The sequence below is a fragment of the Delphinus delphis genome, chromosome 17, assembly GCF_949987515.2.
Source record: "Delphinus delphis chromosome 17, mDelDel1.2, whole genome shotgun sequence".
In the NCBI taxonomy this organism is placed as follows: Eukaryota; Metazoa; Chordata; class Mammalia; order Artiodactyla; family Delphinidae; genus Delphinus; species Delphinus delphis.
This window is the reverse complement of record NC_082699.1, coordinates 45,367,768-45,389,344: the sequence shown is the minus strand read 5'-3', so window position 1 is coordinate 45,389,344 and position 21,577 is coordinate 45,367,768. Positions and strand designations below refer to the sequence as shown.

Sequence of the window (21,577 nt, the reverse complement as noted above, 5' to 3'; positions counted from 1 at the left end):
CAGTAGTTGTGGCTCACGGGCCCAGTTGCTCCGCGGCATGTGGGCTCCTCCCAGACCAGGGCTCGAACCCGTGTCCCCTGCATTAGCAGGCAGATTCTCAACCACTGCGCCACCAGGGAAGCCCCTGAAGTGCTTTTATAAATGTAGGTTTTTTAAAGAAAACTGTGATACCCAGAAATCCTTACTCATTAAATGGGAATATAGTGTACTGGCAAGGTTTGTCTTTTAAAGGCCTTGAATCTATTTTATTTAATTTTTAAAAAATATATCCTACCAAGACTTAAGCATCTGGTAAAATTAACTAGATTTTAAAACTATGAAATGCCTTTATTTACAGACATTCATATAAACTTTATGTTGTTTGTACCATGTTGTTCAGACTTTTGTCTCCTGATCATCCTTTCATCCAAAGGACTTAGGGGAAATGCCATTTGGGATTAGAGGTACTGCCTGTTAGTATAGAACACTTTTACTGAGGAAGAAAGGGAAGTGTGCAGCATTAGCTGCAAGTTAGACATCCGCTAGGCTAACAGTATTGAAAACTTAGGGCAAATCTTTTGATTTGATACAGGATGCTTCTACATATTATTTGACCTGGATCTCTGAAATTTTCTGTCTTATAAACTCTTACAGGCATACAGAGAAGTTGTAAAGATAGTACAAGGGAGTTCTTGTATCCCCTCACCCAATTTCAGTTTACCCTAATGTTATAATCTTACATTATTTTGTTTGTCAAAACTAAGGAACCATCCTTGGTATGTTACCATCAACTCCAGTTTATCTATAATATCCTTTGTGTTCCAAGATCCAGTCCAGAACATCATATTGTATTTAGTTATCGTTTCTTCTTGGTCTCTTGTGGTCTGTGTTTCTCAGTCTTCACTTTATTCTTTACGACCTTCACAGTTTTGAGATGCATGGAAGTATGTTGTAGAATGTCTTTCAATTTGGATTTGTCTGATGTTTTTCTTACGGTTACATTGGGGTAACAGGTTTTTGGAAAGAAGACCACAAAGGTGAAGTGCCTTTCTTACCATCTTGGGGATGGATGATCCCCACATGACATCACTAGTGATGTTAGCCTCTGTCACTTGGTTAAGGTGCTGTCTATCAGGTTTCTCCAATGGAAAGTTACTATTTTTTTCTTTCCATATGCTATCTTTTCAAAGTAGGTCCAGCGCTTACTCAAGGGGCGTAGGGATTTAGCTCCACCTGCTGGAGGGGATAATTTAGAATTCTTCCATAAGGAAGATTTGTTTCTTCTCTGCATTTATTTATTCAGTCACTTATTTATACCCATATGGACTCATAATCCAATACTCTTATTTATTTTTTTATTTAAAATTTTATCTTTTAATTTATTTTTGGCTACATTGGGTCTTCGTTGCTGCACGCAGGCTTTCTCTAGTTGCCATGAGCGGGGGCTACTCTTTGTTGCGATACATAGGCTTCTTATTGCTTCTCTTGTTGCGGAGCACGGGCTGTAGCCACGCAGGCTTCAGTAGTTGTGGCATGCGGGCTCAGTAGTTGTGGCGCACAGGCTTAGTTGCTCCGCGGCGTGTGGGATCTTCCCAGACCAGAGCTTGAACCCGTGTCCCCTGCATTGGCAGGTGGATTCTTAACCACTGCGCTACCAGGGAAGTCCAATACTCTTATTTATTTTGTTGTTCAGTTTATTCTGGCTTTGGCCATTGGGCGCTCTTTCAGATTGGCTCACACGTCCCTTTGACATGCCCCATCCCTTTTTGAGCATTTCCTTATTACTACAAGAAGCTCCTGGCTGATCTTTTATGTCCCCTGCCCCAGCTCTGGAATGAACTATTTCTCCAGAGAGACCTGATTGGAGAGTGGTATTTTTTTTATTGAAGAATGGTATTTAGAAACCAAGATCTGGACACGGTATGAGGGTTGTTTTGTTTTGTTTTGTTGTTTTTAATTATGAATGTTGAACTTTTTCCCACCATTAGCTAAATATATCTGTGGGTTGTGGGGAAGAAAAGTATCATTCTCCCAGATCTTTAGGTGGTGGACTCTGAGTGAGTACTTTTCTGCCCATGATTATTGAAGTGTTCTCTTTTTAAAAAATCTTTTGTCATTAAAAAAATTTTTTTTGTTTCTGTTTTCTTAAGTCAATCTAAGTTACCAGCATATTTGTTGAGAGTAATATATGTGAAGTTGCTTTATAAACTAAAGCATTATATAAAAGCAATTTATTATTATAAAATATATAACAAAGGTCCCTAATCTTTAGAAATTAAAATGCATTTTAGGAGATAACATATTTACGTAATTTTAGGCTATAGGGTTAGGTGCTTTGTGTGTCTTACAGGCAATAACTTCTACAGGAATATACAGGAAGGAGATGATGTGTGGGTTGGAGAGTTTGGTCTGTGCCTGGAAGGATGGGGAGTCACTGGGGGGGAGGAGGAGTGAATAGGGGAAGAAAAGTGAGGGTGGCTGAGTGAGCAAAAGCTCAGGCAAGTACATAAAGTTTCTTTGAGAGAAAGTGAGTAGGCCAACCAGAGCATAAGGCTTGTGAATGAGAGCCTTTGAGCCCATGGGGTGAGAGCGGGGAGCAGCTTTAGAATGGGACTGGATTGTGCGATGTGCATACCCTGCAGTGAATAGTTCATATTACTGACAACACTGTGGGGATACTTTCAGGGTTTGGGGACAGGGGAGTGACATGTTTTTAGGTTATTAGGAGGATTAATATTTAACAGTGAGATATGCTGTCGGTACTGTTTTGATAGAGATCTTTTTTACAACCTCTTGCACTTTCCTTGTCCATAATTTAACTTTGGATCATTCAAGGTCATTAAGAATGCAGATTTACAGGTAGAAGTTTGCTCTGCTGTAGTGCAGTGGTACTTCTAGGACCCAAAGAGCTGTGTTTAGGGCTGTTTGCCTCTGCTCTAAATGGTCCCAGGCTACACACAGTATGTTTCTTTGTGATATTTGTTGTCTACTTCATCATAAAAGTGATACATTTTTATTATGTATTGAATTCTAGAGAATATATTAAAGTTGAATTTTAAAAATTCACCATGACAGAAACTTTTTGGTGAATATTCTCTCTCTCTCTCACATACACACACATGTGCATATGCATACATGCAAATATATTTTTTAAGTTAATGCATACTTTCATGTCATTTTTTGCACATTATGTTTTTGTACTTTGCCGTTTCACATTATAACAAGTGGAGTGTTTTTTTCATGTTATAAACTTCGTGTAAGTGAATTTTTGTGGCGGTATAATGATCCATTGCATAGATTTGCTATAGGTTTTTGTGTTGTTTAACAATTCCTCTGTTGTTGATCATTTAGGTTTTCTCAAATTTATACAGAAGGCTTTATTTCCGTTTAGAATTAAGCATCATAAACTTTAAAGTTCTTGCAAGGAGATAGGGGATGAGATTCTGAAGAACGTGTAGTAGTTTATTAAAATAGAAGATGAGAGAACCTGAGTTGAAGGCTGGATAGTATAGGGGAGCAGGTTACACTTGACCTTGAATGTTTTTGCATCACCTTCATTTGAATACTAGCGCTTTTCCATGAATTTGGTAGCTTAAGCATGGCGTATTTCCTTAATTTCTAGTGGAGCCTGAGCATCTTAATTTGTTAACTGTTTATAGTTCCTATTTTTGTGAATTGTCCATTGCCAGTTTATTTGTTGGGGTCCTCTAACTATATTCAGTCTACTATCCACAGTAAACTAAGAAGAACTGGAACTTGCCAGGGGACAATAGATAGCTAGAGTTGTGAAACCCATAACTTATTTTACACAAAGTACAAAAATTATAGGATCTGTCTACACTATTTGCTGGACATCTTAACAGATAAAGTATAAAACCACAGTTTGCATTTAATGCACATTTTCTATTCAGGGCTGATGAAAGTTGTTTTTGATTTATTGATACCTGCCTGTTAATGAAGAAATAGGTCAGTAATTTTTAGTATGTTAAGTTGGTTCAAGTTACAGTAACAAAATTGCCTTTTGTGTTTCTAGATCTCTCTAGATTTCTCATCTTCATTTAAGTTCTGTTATTTCATAATTCCATATATGGATTTTCATAGTAGCAAAATAGACTGTATTTAAGCCTTGCTTTGAATAGCCAGGAGTATTTCTGATAGGAACAGAGTTCCTTCCTAAATAGGAGATTATTTAAAGCTGTAGTTAAATGACCCATAAGAAAAAGGTCAACATCTAGGTTCACATTTAGCTCTTCTTTTCCCTAGTTGAGTGAACTCGGACAGGTTATTTCACCTTTCTGAGCTACGGTATCTTCAGTCCCTTTATAAAATGCAGAAACTAATACTTACCTCAAAGAATTGTTCTGACTTAAGGAGTAAATGACATCCTAAGTATGAGTACCTGCCGAGTCATTGGTGCTCAGTAACTGTTAGCTTTCCTCCCACTCTCTTCCTTTCCCCTCCCCTTCTACGGAAATGTAGTATTCAGTACATAATGTGTCTCACACATACGCTTCTTATTTTTTGCCTGTTTCTGCTTGTGCTTTTTCTAACTGAAATGCTTTCTCTTCTCTCCATCTAAGCCCAGTCTCTTCATGTGGATGTAATACCATCCCTTCTTCAGTACTCAACTCAAATGCTGATTTTTTTTTCTTGAAGGTCAGCATTTTTAAAAATGTACTAAATGTGGGAAAGAGGAGTACACAATAAACGTGAAACATGACTGCAAACTGTTAAAAATAGTGTCAGGAGACTAAATTTTAGAAGGGCAAAGTTCCTGAGTTAAACAGCAATAACAAGGCATGGGTGTTGGGTAGCGCTGCCTTAGCAAGTCCTATTTATATGCCATGTATTTTGTAAAAGTCTCACTGTAAAAATGAAACAAACCCAATATGATGAAATACCAAAGGGACACATGGTCTCATTGAGTTTTCACTTGGCCTTGATTAATTACAACTCAGAAAGCTATAAGAATTTGTAGAACTTGACATTGTTGAATCTGAACTACTGTCATTCTAGGAAAGTGATACAGATGAGAAGATACCCAGAAGGCCAGAGATAGGTAATTTGTGTCTTGATTTTCAGAAAGCACAAAAGAGAATATTAAAGGATGTGCAGGATTGTAAATGTGCTCTTAATCTCTAGGTAAATACATACTTATCTTTTTACTGTGAACCTCCCTTTTCCTCACTTGGACTAAATTCATGTGTAGTTCCAGTCAGACCCCTTCCCTCCGAAGCTGTTAGGTGTCTCCCTTGCCCACCAGGTGCACACACAAGCCTTGGCTGTGACTGAGTCCTCCACATCTGGCCCCAGCGCGTGCTTAGCAGCCAGCCTCTTCCACTGCCGTATTTGATCCCATGCTCCTGCTACAGTGAATTGCTTGCTGTTCCTGAGTAACTCTCACTACCCCTTTCTTGCCTCCACACAATTTTTCTGCCTCTTAATTAGAGTGCCACCTTTCTTCTCTTCTGTTCCTTTGAGGCCTGTCTCTAACTTTTCCTGACACTGTCCAATTCTAACTCTCATAGCCACTTGGAGTAGTCTTTTTTCAGCATTATTTGTACCATTCTTCTAGGATCCTTAAGAAGAGGAATTGGCTTATTTGTACCTACTTGAATGTTTATGGCAGAGCATGCAACTGTTTTCAAATGGAGCTTTCCCTAAATTGCAAGAAACCATTCTCATTGCTTTTGTGGGTTATTTTTTTATTTTATTTTTTTTGCAGTACGCAGGCCTCTCACTGTTGTGGCCTCTCCTGTTGCAGAGCACAGGCTCCGGACGTGCAGGCTCAGCGGCCATGGCTCACGGGCCCAGCCGCTCCGCGGCATGTGGGATCTTCCCGGACCGGGGCACGAACCCGTGTCCCCTGCATCGGCAGGCGGACTCTCAACCACTGCACCACCAGGGAAGCCCTGTGGGTTATTATTTTAAAAAACTTTTTTGGATTTACTTTTTTAGATAACTTAAGCCGTAAAGAGTACTTGTTACAGGCAATGCTGTACATGTAGAATACTTTATAGTTTGCAAAATATTTGTCCTTTTATGAGATGCATTTAAAAGTACACTTGAAGAAATCAAGAGACAGCTTGATAATATATCTTAATTTCAGCAAGGCAGAGTCATTTATTGTAATCGTGATAGCAAGATTTCATATAGGCAATAGTACATTTGAGTGGACTTTAATTTTGAACTTCTGTTTTGATGTGTTTAATAGTTATTTGTCAACATGTCAAGTTCCATAAAGCTCTGTCCTGTCCAGTTTAAATTGTGTGTGTGTGTGTGTGTGTGTGTGCGCGCGCGCATGCGCGCGTACGTGCATGCGCATGTGATCAGTTTATGGGGGACACAAAGTATGGAGGGAAGCTAAAAGAGAATTACAATTCAGAAAGATTTTGGGCTGAAACATAAGTAAAACCAACAAGAAACAGTTTAGGTGGGAGAAATGTAAATCTAGTTAGGATTTTTAGAAATTGCATTTGCAAGTCCAAAATATGGACAGGAATCCGTCTTGGCATTTTTTCACGTGAGAGCCAATGTGTTAGTTTATTGCAGGCTTTTTATGGGTCAAGCATGATTTCTCTGCCTTAGAAGGTGGGAATGCAACCTTGGTTTAGAACACATTAATTACACAAAGCCATCTTCATTCATTGATTGCCAGTTCTCATTTGCAACTGGTGTTTGATTTTGGGTGTCTTTGTTGTTTTTAAGTGAAACATTGCTTAGCTAGGTTCCATTCAAAGGAGGAGGAGGTCGAGGATGGTGAATAGACGGTAGCCCGTGTTAGCAGCTTTCCAGGCATCTCCCTTGCAGTGTTTTGCTGTCCTAGGGGGCAGATCTGAAGCCATGAGTAGAGATGACTTCATTGTAAGAAGAATCATTACAATGCCTGGATCTATCCAGTAGCAGAATGGCTTACCTAGTGGAACGAGCATCTGTTCCCCAAAGTTCTTAGCAAAGGTGTTGCTGATCATGTCTGGGACAGTGCATCTGGATTTCCTAGTACTTGGCAGGAGGTAAAGTAGACAGGCTCCGAGATCTCTTCTTACTCCGCAATCCTGTGATATCAAGTAATTCACAGTGCTGGGGGCGCTTGGATTGTTCTGTATTTCAATCAAGTTTTATCAAAAGGAAAATAGAAAAAGTAGTGGGAAGAACTGCTCTTATTATTGTAACATATAAACTGCTTCATCTTTATTTGTCCTCATCTTTCTCAGTTGCTTATAAATTTTAAATGGGAATATTGAGTGAGGATCGGAGACAGGACGCCTTCATCACATTTGGATTTGAGATGTGCATCTGACAGCAGGGTGTATTTACGGTCAGTATTTTAATAGGCCCTTAGATGTCAAACTTAGTTTAGAGGTGCTTCTTTTTATCACCTGGCAAGTGGTATTGTAATAATATAAATATAGTGTGTCAAGACCATTCTTGATGTCAGTGGACTCCATACTTAAATAGCAAATTCTGTCAGTAAAAAAAATTCTATACACTACTAATGTATTTATAAATCATATGCGTGTACTTTTGTTGTAATTATAAAGCCTTCACAAAAAGACATTAAAATAGGATAATATGAAAAAAAATTCTAATATTTTCTTTCCACATACCAGTAGATGATCTTGCATTAGCACCTGAAACATACATACCTCACTTTGGAAACCATTGCTCTTTAGCATAGAACTTGGGATCTTGGTTTCCCTTTTGTTTTTAAGCTGAAGAGTTTCTAGCAACTTACAGGTGCATAGATCTATGTAAATTAATAAAAGGATATGAAATGTAAGAAGGGTCCATGCTGTGTATAAAATGTTTTGCAAAGCATGTGAAGAATGTAAGATGCATGCCCTTGAAAAGTAGACTGGTAAGGGGCGGGTGGCAACTTTTTTTGAGTATTTAGCACACGTAGTTTTGAACATGATGCTGGGACCTAAGAGAAGTCAGGACTGAAGAGAGATTTGCATTAATATGCATAGGGTGATCTTTGAAACCTAGAAATAGATGATATCTGTAAGGCAGTATATAGTCAAAAGAACAAGCAGCTGAGTATAAAACTTTGGAAAGCCCTCACTTTTAGAGGATGGGTAGAGAAGGAGCTAGGAACCGTAACTGAAAGAGCAGTTGAAGGGGTAGGAGGGTTACCAGGATATACAGGCCCGCAGAAGCGAAGAGTGAGCAAAAAAAAAGCTGGGTAGTCAGGGCTGTGAACTACCATTCATTCAGTGAGTGCTGCTTTGTGCCAGCCTGGATTAAACACACTCTTAACATCAGGGTTCATCCTCCAGATGTTCCCCTGAGGTCAAGGGAGTGTGGTTTCAGGAAACTAGAAGGGATGGAAGCTGAGTGGCAAGGAAGGAGCAGGTGTAGACCACTGACTGGAAAAGCAAGGCAGTGTCACATGGCAGATGTCTATCCATGCCACCAAGGCCTTTTTCCAAGCGACCTAAAGCACTGATGGCCGGAGAAACCTATTTGTAGTTGATAGGAAGAAGTGCTGACAGTTTAAAAGGAACTGTGAGGGCATTCATTTTTTAGGCCTAATTTATAATTTTAGGCTTAATTTATAATTAAAATGTTGACATAAAATATTTAGAAATGACTAAATAGGCCATATTTAAATATAGCCTCTGAACCCATGCTCTTGGATGTTTCCAACCTCAGGGATGTATAAAATGTACCAGCCTTCATTGGTAGCGTGAAAATAGAGCATACCTCGAGTTACTCATTCGCTGTTGGTTGAACAAGGAGATACGAACCTTGTGATATCCTCTCTGGCCACAGTTTAACCCCTGAGATCCATTTTACTATTTTAAATTGACAAATGTAACAGTGGCTATTTCCTTGAAAAAATTCCTACAAGTGGAATTTCTGAGTTAAAAATATACACACTGGCTGTCATTGGTTACAAGGCTGTGTGTCCAGAACGTTTGCCTGGGGAAGTGGTGGAGGAGCCATTTGGAAGCTCTTGGTAGCTCTGTGAGGAGTTTTTAAAAGTACATTGAAGTGCTTTTGTTCAGGTGTAAAGCCCTTTGAGGGGTGGGTGGTGTGCAGTGTGCTAGTGTGTGGTTTACAGCCGTGAAAAGCTGGATGTTAACTCATGACTGTTTTACGTACCAACGTTTGTAGACTGTTTGTGAATTAGGATGGATTCAAGACTGTCCCTCACAAGAATACCACTTAGTTGCATTTCAGCATGCTCTCTCCAGAGGGAAAGAAAGAACCCAATTAAAGCCACCAAGTTAGGAATCATATGTATGGCCCTAGATATGCCTGTCTGTATGTCAGACATGCAAATGTCAAATGGCCTGTGTCTTGTAGCAGGAAGAAAATATTTTCGAGTCAGTGATGTAGAGGAAATAGCATTGGCTTCTTTCTCAGCCTATAGGTAAACCTGGGTTCAAATCCATCACTGCCATTTAGAATCTAAGTGACTTTGAATAGTAAACTCAAGTCATATCCCTGAATCTCACAGTCCTCCTCTCTAAAATGAGGATAACCACCTGCTTTATTGGGTAATGAGCATTGAGCTCTGTTCCTGTACTTGGTAGAAATTAAAACACAAAAATGTGTTTCTTGTTAGCTGTCCACAAGGTAGCACTCCCTGGAAGAGGCACTTGTGCAAATGCATTGCTGGACCGGGACATCCAGTCTGTATACATGTGAGTGTTCCAAATATTTGAAGATTGTGATATTTTGAAGGAATATCAGTGGGAAATACCTTAGCTCTTAAATGCTTTGGAACTTTTCTTCAAAGTTATCTTGTTTTTTATTAGTCTTGTTGAGGGTCATTTTTAGTTCTTCATGATAAACAATTCAACCAATACGTACAGATATAAAATAAGTAAAATCCCTTATTTTTTCATTTATACCTTGCAAGTGGTTTTCCTTTTGTTTTGGTTTTGTTGACTGGTGGGTTGATTAGTTTGTGTTTTGATATTTCAAATTCAAAATGCCACTATTTTTTAATGATCGTTTGCATTGTCTACAGCTAGAAAGTCCTATGACCAGTGGTCAACCTACTGACAAAGACTGCTCCTGAACTAAACTGGGTCACTGTGATTTAAAACACCTTGCAAGCTCTAACTACAAAGCTCACCAACTCTATATAAAACCAGATTTTAATTGGCTTGTGTTAGGCTCTAATAAGAAAGCCTGCCACTTTAACAAAATGCCACAGACTGCTGGTATACGCAAAAGCTCCCAGTGTGAGGGAGGCCTGCAGCTTGATGTCACGGCTCAACTTTCAATGCCATTTCCATAAAGAGTGTCAACATGACCATAGAAAGTGAAGTTTACTAGTATTTTTTGGCTTGGTTCTTGAAAGTCTAACTACAAGCCTAAGAGAATAAATCTATTTGTTGTGGGCTGTTGTGACTACCATCAGATTCCTGGGAGAAGACAGATTAAAAGGAAAAATACATTTCGAAGAAAATACTTTTAATGCATCAAGACAATGAAGTGACCTTTAAGTCCAAACATAGAGGTTTGGCTCTCTCATATTCTAAGCTGGTTCTTTATTAAAATAATTATAATAAAATAAGGAAAAAGTCCAGTGTCAAACATTTCCACTTAAAGGGTTGAAACTAGCTGGTGCCCAATTAACCTGTGTCCAGAGCTGATTTTTAGCCATACCCACCTGTATGGCCCTGCCAGTTACCATATTAAAATACTTCTGTCTAGTTAGGAATAACCACTGGCCTGACTACCCCAAGTGATGCCTACTGCTTCAGCCATCCTGTCCCTCAGCCCCCCACCAGCCTCCTCATGATGCAGCAGTTAGAGGGGTGACACCTGGCACAGAAGGGGCTTGTTGGGCCACATACCAGCACTGGTCCAGGATCTGGTCTGATTAGCCCATGCCCTGCTAGTTGTTAAATACCATATTTTGAATGTTCATCCCTGTCTTTTTCAAGGATGGCTGAACGGCACAGCAGTGGATAATCCAAAAACCTACATCTGGCAAATTTTTTCTTAGTACTGAGTATAGGAATGTGATGTGTGATTAAAATGGTCAAATGCCAAACTGCTGGGAACACCAAACCTCAGGCAGAACATCACATGGTTGCTTAGCTCTCTGAACTCTTCTGTACTGTTGTACCTTCTCTTTTTTTCATATACACAATTTTTTTTTCCACTGCAGCCTGAGAGGACATTGCCCGTTTTGTTTTGTCCTTTTATCATTAAATCTTGACGTGGGTACCTTAAGTCATGTAGTGTCAGTGTCAACAGAATACTGCCAATGACAAGATCGCTGTCAAACCTGATCTCCCCGAGCTACTGTTTTAACACTGAGATCCATTTACTTTTCTTTTACGGAAAGGTAAAATGTAATTCTGCCCTGTGGTTTACTGCTTCTACCAGACCTTTTGTTAGTCTCCCAAAGATGTAGCTATCTGTTCTTTTAAAGTCTGGGGGGCAGTGATTGTTTCTTGTCATTTGGAATGAAGCAGTGTGGTGTGAGAATTTAGAACATGGGCTCTGAACTCACCTGTGTTTGAGTTTCAACCCTGCCCCTTACCTATGTGACCTTAGGCAAGTCATTCAACGTAGCCATAAAATAAGGATGATAAAAAGTTAATTACCTCTTAAATGTGATAAAAGTATTATTAAGTGCTTGGAGCAGAGTATTCAATAAATGTAAGCCAAACACAATAAGCAACCTAATTATCTGACCCCATATAAGCTGTTTGAATGTTCGGTGTCTGAATTGTTGGAGAGTGCCAGGGAACGTTGGGAAAGTCACTTGATCCTTCTGAGTTTTAGTAAAATGAACATAATACCTACATCCCAATGTTGTTTTGAGGCTTAAATGAGATCATGTGAAATAACCTATAGGACAGTTTACTCAACAAATAATTACTGAGTGCCTTTATGGGGTACAGCAATGAAGCAGATACACAGTTTTGGTATTCATGGAGTTTACACAGAGCAGGACTAAATAAATACTGATTTTCAATCAGAGAAGGCAAAGAAATGCCACATATATATATATACATACAAGTTATAAAATCGCATATGGTTCTCTTTCCTGAAGAGAGCAGGTTTTATCCTCCACAAAATTACTGAAGCTTTCTAGTCACTAGCTGCTGCAAACATTATGTCACTAGTACCAAAACAAGGGGCAGGAGTTGGTGACTGAGGGATTTATAGATGCCTGAGCATGAATTTAAGGCTGCCTTTCTGGAGCATGGACCTGAGTTGTGCCAGAATTGATCAGGTCTGCAAGTGGTTACCCATTCTCCTGTGGAAACAAATGTGAAATGAAATCTGGACTGGATCACTACCTGTAGTGATCTGGAGCCCTGGGGGGTAAACCAGGGCTCCAGGGCATAGGTGGTATTTTTTAATCTCTCTTAGTTGAAGGTCATGCCTGGAAAAGGGGTGTGGGAAGTGAACAGATGGTTTTATACATAGTGTCAAATAGGAGACTTTGTTGTTCTGGACCCTGGTTTATAGTCTCAAATCTTTCAAGGTTCTGAAGGGGCCTCTGGGAAGCCGATGTCAAAACAGGATTGGAATTTTTAACAGATTAGGGGGAGAGCCTATGAAGGATAAAAGGGGGAGAGCGGGAATAGCCTATAAAAGCCTTTGGACCATGGTGCAGTTCTCAAACCTGTGAAGGGAGAAAGGCGAGAAGAAGGGAAGAATGGGGTAGCAAAACCCTCAGATTGCAGTGCAGTTCTGAGCAAGCTTCTGCCAGACCCATGGGGTGCCCTCAGAAGCTGCCCAGGAGAGAAACCCCGTGTGGGGCAGGGATGGGCCAGCGCTCTCCCCTCGCTCAGCTGTCAGTGGCCGGGGGCAGCCTGGGGAGGGGGTGGAGAGCATAGCCTAGCATGAAGACAGTAGTGGGTCCAAACAGGCAACCGCAGGGGCTATCAGTCAACTAGACTTCCCACAGCTGGTTGGTTGTCTTGAAGGAGATTTTAGCAGTACGCTTTCAGGGGTGCTGCAGACCCTAAACTGCATACCTTTTTTGGGGAACTGTGGCATATGAAGATAGGCCCTTAAGAATCCTATAGGTGAAAGGACCCATATCTAGATCACTGTTAAGTTTTGATCATCTATGTATCAGGCACTGGGGCTGCAACCCGGAGCATGATAGAAGGGTCCCTGCCTTCAGGCAGCTTGTAGTCTGCTGGGCAGACAGGTAGCCTGGTGCCATGAGAGTATCACAGGTGTATGTTCCTCCACATAGGGTGGTCATCAGGTCCCTCTCTGGAGGCCAGGTAACCTGGGCTTTGCAGGCTGAGGAAATAGCAAGTACAGAGGGCCGGAGGCAGGAAAGAACTTAGCCTATTCTAAGAATGGGAAGAGGGCTTATATATGCTGGAGAGAAGCAGACACTCCAGGGATAGAGTGGCATGGGCTGAGGTTTAGAGGTGAGCAGGAGACAAGGCTTTGGTGGCTGTGGTGAGGCTTTGGGGCTTTATTTTAAATGCAATGGGAAGAACTGAAGATGTTCAGAGCAGGAGAGTGACATACTATGACTTACATCTTGTCAAGAGCATTCTTCCTGCCATGTGGACAGTCACTTGGAAGGCGATGAGTGTGGTAATGGAGACAGATTAGGAGAGTATAACTAACTCAAGCAAAAGACGTTGGAGACTTGGACCTGAGTGGGGGCAATAGAGAAGTGGGCTGATGTAGAACGTATTTTAGAGGTAGAACCACCTGGGCCTACTGATGGCTTCTCTGTGGACGAAAGAAAAGGGGGAATCAAAGATGACTCAGATTCCTGGCTTAATCAGCTGAGTGGAGGGTGATGCCATATACTGAGATGGTGGAGAATATGAGAGAAGGAACAGATTTGGGAGGAGTTTGCTAAGAAAATTAGTAACTCACCTTTGGACATGTTTGGGATGTGTGTTAGCCAAGCGGTAATGTCCAGTACATTGTACTTGAAGCAAGTATGTCTCGGTGGACATATGCTCGGTGGACATATTCTGGGGGCTGCAGGTATAAATTCCAGAACTGTCAACCTGTGGAAGGTATTGAAAGCTGTAGGACTGGGTGAAATCACTTAGAAAAGAGAAGAGGTAGTAGGCCCAAGCCCTGAGGAACCCAACATCCAGAAGTTAGGTAGAGGGCGGCTAGGAGGCAGGAAAGGAGAGAAGAACTGGCATTGGGGATGAGGTCAAGCAACACAGAGAGGGGGTTCCTTCAGGGAGGGAACACTCGCTGTCCAGTGCCGCAGAGACCAGGGCCAGCGAGATAGAACGAGAAACGTCCTGGCAACACCAGGACACACTGGTGATCTTAACACGATCATCTTCAAGTGTGTCGTGAGGACAGAAGGCAGGTTAATGGGAGATGAGAAAGTAGAAACAGCCTGTTTAGACCTCCCGATTCAAGAGTTTTGTTGTGACAGGGGACAGAGAGGAGGAGGACGTGGGGTCTGGGGAGTCTTAAATTCTCATTTAGGTAGAAGTTGTGAAAAGAACATTGCAACTCATACTCTTCACCCCACTTCGCTGGGATTAGATTCTCAAACAAAAAGAGAACGCAAGCCGCCCCCAGCTACTACTGGGTGGGCAGTGCCCGGGTCAGCAGGGCTGCCGCTGCTCAGGACCGTCAGGGTGGCCGGGCCCTGAGGGACTGGGAGGCAGGTCCCCGTCAGCAGGAAACCAGTGTCCAAGAGCCCTTGGACGTTGGGTCTGAGTGGTGTCCTTGAGGCGTCTGACCAGCTGTGAGGTGGTGGATCCGAGGCTCCTCTAAGAATGCTGACTGGTAAGTAAGGCTGCCTCCGAGGACTCGAATAAAGGCACTGTAACAGGAGGGGCAAGAGGCCTTCTCCCACCTCAGCAAATGCGAGCAGCAACTACAGGCAGGACAAAGGTCAGCACTGGGGACTTACGAACGTTAAGACTGACACTGGACAAGTAATGAGGTCTGGCTCTGAGATCCAGCTGCGCCGTGACCCGCCATCGAGGGCTTCCTGGCCGTGGGGCAGAAAGCACCACCACGTGTCAGCAACACGGTCGGTCACGAGCCCAAGCCATCTCTTGTCAATTCCTTTGTAAGGGTTTCCGAAACTCCTGATTGCCTTTGGCAGGCGGATGACCTAGGGAACAACTGTCATGGCAGGGGCCACAACTCACCCTGTGAAGGTCAGGGAAGATGTGCTTGTCAGAGTTGCAGTAACTTCACCAAGACTTGAGCTGGAATTCGCGAAGGTGGGAAAGCCACTCAGGTGAAACTATAGCGCTTGGCTATTCGTTCATCAGAGAACGTGGGACATAGTGAGCGATTGAAGAATCCCTTAATTTGCATGGAAAAAAAAGGGAAAATCTGATTTCAAGTTAGGAGGTTGTGAGTATTAAGCAAAGGGAACTTGAGATGTTAACGCCTGGAAGAAATCAGTATTTCCCAGATACCCCTGAAACAGAGGGCTCAGACTGGAATATGGAAACCCTGAAATAAGGGGTGGCAGAAGGGCCGTAAATGTCCAAAAATGATAAAAGTACACAGAAAGCCGGAACCCTGCATGAAGAAGTGTGGTGGAGAGTATCTGGGTGGAGGTGAAGGGAGAGAGTATCAGAAGTGATCTCACCATGGGGGCTCCGTAAAACTTAGGGACCGCAGGCCATTACCAGCGTCCGTAGGCCATGGCTTCCGCATCCCGAATCCAAAGAGGGGCAAGATGTGGTAAAAAATAAGAATGTATTTCAGCTCTTTGAACCCTTACTAGAACGTTCACTCTGCCAAAAGAGTGCATTTGTTAGATTTTTGACATGTCGGTTTCGTCTTTGAGAAGATGAAGGAAAGGTGAGGGTCAAGCATCTAGATATACTTCTCACCAAGAAGGAAAAATGCCTCATTGCCAAGATCACAGCGATGCGTAGAAAGGGATTGAGACCAAAGTGGAAAAGTGTGAAAACTCAAACAAAAAAGAGCACAAGCTGTGCCCAGCTTCTAGCCAGGGAGGGCCTGGATAAGCAGAGATATCGCTCCGAGACAGGGCAGAGTCCAGCTCTGCGGTCTAGAAGGCTCGCCTTTCATGAGGTGTAGATTACAGAGTTTAGAAAACTATAGGTAGGATTTCATGGCCAGAAACGAAAAAGGGACTATGGTGCAAAAGAGATGGAGTCCTAAAGAAGGCCCTTCTGTCACACGAGCACATGATTGACCTGAGGAGGAGGTGGCTCAGGTGCCTCGCAGACCCTGAGCGTGATGGAGCTCTCCAGTGGATGGTGGGAACCGGCAGGAAGGCCTAAGCCAGTGAGGCTGAGGCTTTCCAACCAGGGCTAGTCAATACTTAGAAATTGTGTGCAAAGGTTAAAGGAGGAGGAGAGTGAGAAGAAATAGCAGAACCCTGTGTTGGGGAGGGATAGGTAAAGACAGACCCCAGAAATGATGGGCACCACCCAGAAAACATGGCTTGGTCAGTGTGTTTCTCTGGTCCAGAATCAGGCTTTTTTCCTGTTGGGTCTACGGGTCAAGGGGCAGACCTGAACTCTAAGCCAGCCCTGGTCGGTCAGGCTCACACCTGACACTGAAAAGCTCTACTTTGAATACCCTAAACTGTGCTCAGTATGTGTAGTTCATGTGTGTTACGAGGCCACGTGCCGCTGTCTAAGTCTGTGAGATGGCAACATCAGAATTGCTTGGCCCTTGTGTTACCAATGCAGATTCCTGGTCGCCCTTACCTTCCTTCTCTCCCCAACCAATTCAGAACACCTAAGCGTGGAGGGAGCTCCAGGAATCTGCATTTCAAACATGGTCCTCAGAAGGTTCTATCCAGAGAGAATTTCAGAACCACTGGTCTGAGTCAAGCCTGCCAGCACCTCGTTGCCCAGGGCCCTCATGAGTGTGTGGGCTTACAGCCTGAAAGTGCCTTTTTATCTGCCAAAGCATGGCTGCAACCTAACTTATGGGCCCTCTAGATTACCTATAGAATAAGGCCTTTAAAAAAAAAAGTTATACTTTCTAATGGTTAGATTTGCAGTGATTCTTGCAATCCTGCACATTAGAAAAATACAGATACCCAGGCCACACCTCAGACCAGTTAAGTCAGAATATCTGGAGTGGGGCCCCAGGCATGGTATTTTTGTGTTTTGTGGGGTTTTTCTCGTTTTTTTTTTTTTGTTTGTTTTAAGCTTTCTAAGCAGTTCTGATGTGCAGCCAGGGTGGAGAACCACTGCTGCTTAAATGTTAGAAAAATGTAACACTTTTTTAAAGGCTCTATTCTAACATGATACCTGTTTCTTTTCAAATCAACAGATAACTCCTCTCCATTTCTTCTCCATCAAAAATAGTGCTCTCAGAATTAGAAAGGATGAAACAAACATGGTTAAAAGAGAACAACACTCCATATAAGTGGCTGTACAAAATATATTGGTCTCTAGGTCCTAAAAACTTGCTTTCAGGGCACTGAAAAGATTTGCAGATATAACTGAGTAGCCGTAAGCTCTCACCGCTCGTGAGAAATGAGTGACCCAAAGACAGGACCCAAGAACACAGCAACCCGGTTGTCCGAAAGGTGACTCATGGACGATACAAGCCAATGAGTTTCAATCTGTCTTCCTTGAAAAAAATGTAGAATGCTTAATTAAAAAGACAATTTATGAAACTTTATTAAAAAAGGAATCAGTAAGGAAGGGTAGACCATTCCTATTGGGGTAAATTAGGGGGGCGTGCTGGTGATGGAGGTTATCCCTACATCTGACAAGATTACTCAGAATATCCTCACTCTATGGTGGTGGAATGAAGACTGAGTTATTATGCAGTTTGTGTGAATTTACAGCTGCTTGAACAACCATATCCCAAGGGGTCTTCTTTCTACTTCTAAGATTCTTTGAAAGCTATAGTTGTTAAATTCTTTATTATGGAAATGAATTTTTACGTAAAGAATATTGTCCAAAGTGATGTTATCCTCTAACCCTGGAGTACTGTATGTATACACATATACACATATATACACACACATATCTGGGGGGGCTTAGCCCAACGCAGATTCTTCCACATTGCTCCTTTCCAAAACCTCTCCCTTTCCCTGTAACACTGTAAAAATAATATATAACAGACTTGGCTTTGGCTCCTTGGTCTCTTAGTCCAGCCTCAGCTGTTGTTTTTCATCTTTAACTTTGGTGACTCACTGGTGCTCAGTTCTTATCCAGATATTGTGGAGAACCATTTTAGCACAGCCGAGCTGATTTCTGTTCCCCTATAGGTGTCCAGGGCCCAGCCTGCTGTCATGCGTGTGCGTCCACATTCTCTGTCTCTGCGCAGGCTCACCAGCTCGTAATTGAGCAGACAGGCTCTAATAGCATTCTGCAGATGTAGCCGAGGACTATATTTTGGATACGCTCGCTCTCCCAAACAATCTCCTGTGAAAAACCCCGTTTTTATCCCTACTTAGTAGACTAATTTCCCAATCACATGAATTTGCTGGAATAGTTTTGGAGAAAACTAGATTTATTGAAGAGCTGCTGGGTCCTTCAAAAATGTCTTTACCCCAGATGTAGACAAAGTTAAAAATACTCTGAATATAAATCATCAGAGTAAGAAGGTAAAACTGTGTCAAGAAGGTGCATTTGTTAGACTATTGGTTCAGCTGCCTCTAACAGAGACCTACAGTATCAGTGGCTTAAACAATATCGAGGTTTATTGCTCTCTTACTAATAGGCTGAAGGTTGGCCATCTAGGACTTACACAGTGGCTCCATGATGTCAGAGACCGAAGCTCCCCTTGTCTTACTGCTTCATCATTCCTAGGGGATGGCCCTCATCGGCATGGTCGAGATGTCCACATCCTCGGCCCAGGCAGGAGAGAGAGGCAGAGCATGCTGCCTCCCCAGAAGATGCTCCCAGCACTTAACCAACCACAGGAAAAGCTGGGAAATGTTGTCTTTATTTTGGGCAACCAGTAAAAGCAGATTCTCTTAAGAGGGAGGAAGGGAACAGACTTTGGGGAACAACAAGTAGTCTCTCCAGCATATTCCTGGAAAATAGAACATTTCAGAGGGGGAGTGGGCGGGCCAGGGAGGGAGGAATCATTACCTCATCCGAAGAACGACATCTGGCTTAAAAAGTGTCTAAGTCACCATCAAAAAGGCTGTGCTCCCCCTGGTTTTCCTTTAGAGGGGGAACACTCCCTGTCGCAGGAGCTCTTCCTCCTGGGACTCTGGGCCCAGTGTGTGAAGTGGCCGTGCAGTTACTGACCCGCCCCCAATCAGAGCCGGCCCACAGCACCCTTAGGATACGTGAGGACGGCAAACAAGATTCTGGGCTGGGAGAATGGTCAGGAACTGGAAGGAGGAGATTCTTCCAGCAGCAAAGCTAATTAAAAGGAAAAGCCTGTTTTCCAAGGGCGCCTCTTCAATATGCGAGCATCCTGCCTTCTCACCATTACCTGCCTCACTTGTCACCAAAATGCAATCCATTCCTGGTCGCTTCCACCTTTAGACTTTGCACATCCTTTCCTCAGTGCTCCTTCCTTTATTCCTCCAGCTGCTTAAACCATTTTCTCAAGCCTTTAAACAACACACATACACTCTCCTTCCCCCACATTCTTTTTTAAACAAAGAGAATTCTGCTTTCTGTTACAAAAAAAGAAAAAAAAAAAAAAACCCAAAGCCGGAGACAATTCTGTCCTTTCGGTCCACATGGTGAATCTTTCTACCTGCATGGAACTTAGCTTGAGTGGCAGGTCTACGCCAAGAAGCAGCACCCTGTCGCTGTCACGACGGGCAGAGCAGAGTTTTTCCCCTTAATAATGCTATTTCTAACTGAATGCCCATTGCAGTTTTGATACCAGCAGCGTGTGTTACTAGACAACAGTTCCTAGTTCTTTCCAGGCCGTTAGCATGGCCGTGAGCAGGCGGGTTCCACCCACACCAGAACAGCCCTGGTGTGAAGTGAAGTGCTGTATGGTTTACAGAGCGTTTCACATGCATGGTCTCGTTTCAGCCTCACGCTCACCCTGGCAGTAAATAAATAGCAATAACATCACCCCCATTTTGGTGATGAAAAAAACCGAGGCTGGGAGCAGTTAAGTGACTGCGAATGAACTAAAACTGGGTCCAGTCTGTCTGTGTTGCTAATGTAAGATGTTGCAGAACTGTCTGTGGTTAAAAGAGAAGGAATATTTATTTTTAACAGTGTTCTTTTCTTCTTGCCACAGTTCAAGATTGTCCTAAAATTTGATTTGATAGAAGTATTTTCCCTAGTCCTCTAAGTCAGTCTTTGAAATGCTTTTCTGCCTCTGGGTCTTGTTTTGCTTTGAGGCGTGGATGGCAAACACGGATCTCTCTTATATAATCTCTAGGTCTTACATTTTAGTTCTCTACCTGAACATTTGTAATGCTACTTTGATTCTACCACAGTAAAGGAAAGCAATCTCTCATTTCTGCCGTTGAAACTTAGATATCTAAGATTAAAGGAACTATATGTAAGTATTGCTTATCCAGAAGCCTTCTGAATATTTCCTTGCTAATGGAAATGCTGGATGTTTTTAAGCAACATTATCTCTTACAAAACAATTTGAAAAGGAAAAAAAAAATCACACAAGGATAACAGACTGTTTTTTATAAGAAGAAGCTAGTTTTCACAAAAAGTATTGTTATCAGTTTATAAGGCTGCTAGAGAATGGATTTTGTATTGAAAATAGCTAAGAGCATAGTCATTGTTTTAAAGATGCTTTGGGATGGGGATAAATGTTCAGTATTTTTTTTAACATGTACTGGCATGTATCTGGATGAGGTTTTTTAAAGAAAAATCACAAGTTTTATAAAATCTAAGAAACTTTAAAACTGTGTCATTTATAATGTAAAATTAATGCAGTTGAAATTCAGTGGTTGACTCATAGCTCCCACATTCATCTTCAGTTCTCTTTAGCTCATATGGTTTTCTTTAAAAATTAGTGATATCAGCTAAATGGGACTCTTTCCCACTCCTACCCACAGAGAAAAGTGCTTTTGTGAACATGTCAGCTCTTTTCCATCATTACATGCCATCGTGGAGTGCAACAGAAGCAAGCTGGCTGTTCGTACTCATCACCAATATTAGTACAAGTTCAGGAGCAAAATCCAAATAAGATAACCTTAAAATTTCCATTTGTTTATTTTATGCACATAAGCCACATTTTTGGTACCAAGGAATTTTATATCTACACTGGATCTTTCGAGTCTTCCAATCTAGCCTCTTTATTTTGGATCTGGGGAAACTAAGGCACAGAGAGGCTCAGCAACTTGCCCAAAGTCACACAGCTCACAGCTGAGCCTAGAACCCAGGTCTGTGTGACTGCAAAGCCTTTGCTCCTGCTACAATGCTTCACAGAGAGGAGATTATTTACCCCGATCATTTGGCCCGTGCCCTGCAGCACCCTCCGCTGGTGCCATGCTAATTAGGAGGCAGTTTCACGAATGTTCTGTAAAATGTTAAGATGTGAAGCCAGCTACCATATCTCTCCAGAAATCTTCTCAACTCTGCTTCTAGCAATCAATTTAGGTTTCTCCAGACTAAGCAGTTCTGTCACACCTTCCTGTGATTTGCTTTCTAGTTACCATCTCCTGGACATATTCCTTTGACACATTCCAGTTTTATTAAGATGGGACCCACCCAAAACGGGACTCCTCCAACTTGTTCCTCATCCTTATGTTTCCAGT

General features: G+C 42.2%; 1 long non-coding RNA gene across 1 annotated transcript; it reads left to right on the top strand.

Annotated features, from left to right (window-relative positions):
- Nucleotides 1-4,674: 4,674 nt before the first annotated feature.
- LOC132413186 (uncharacterized) lies at nt 4,675-17,842 on the top strand. Its single transcript, XR_009516633.1, has 3 exons — nt 4,675-5,893; nt 7,194-7,297; nt 17,194-17,842. It is a non-coding gene; the product is annotated as an uncharacterized lncRNA (long non-coding RNA).
- The last annotated feature ends 3,735 nt before the right edge of the window (nt 17,843-21,577 follow it).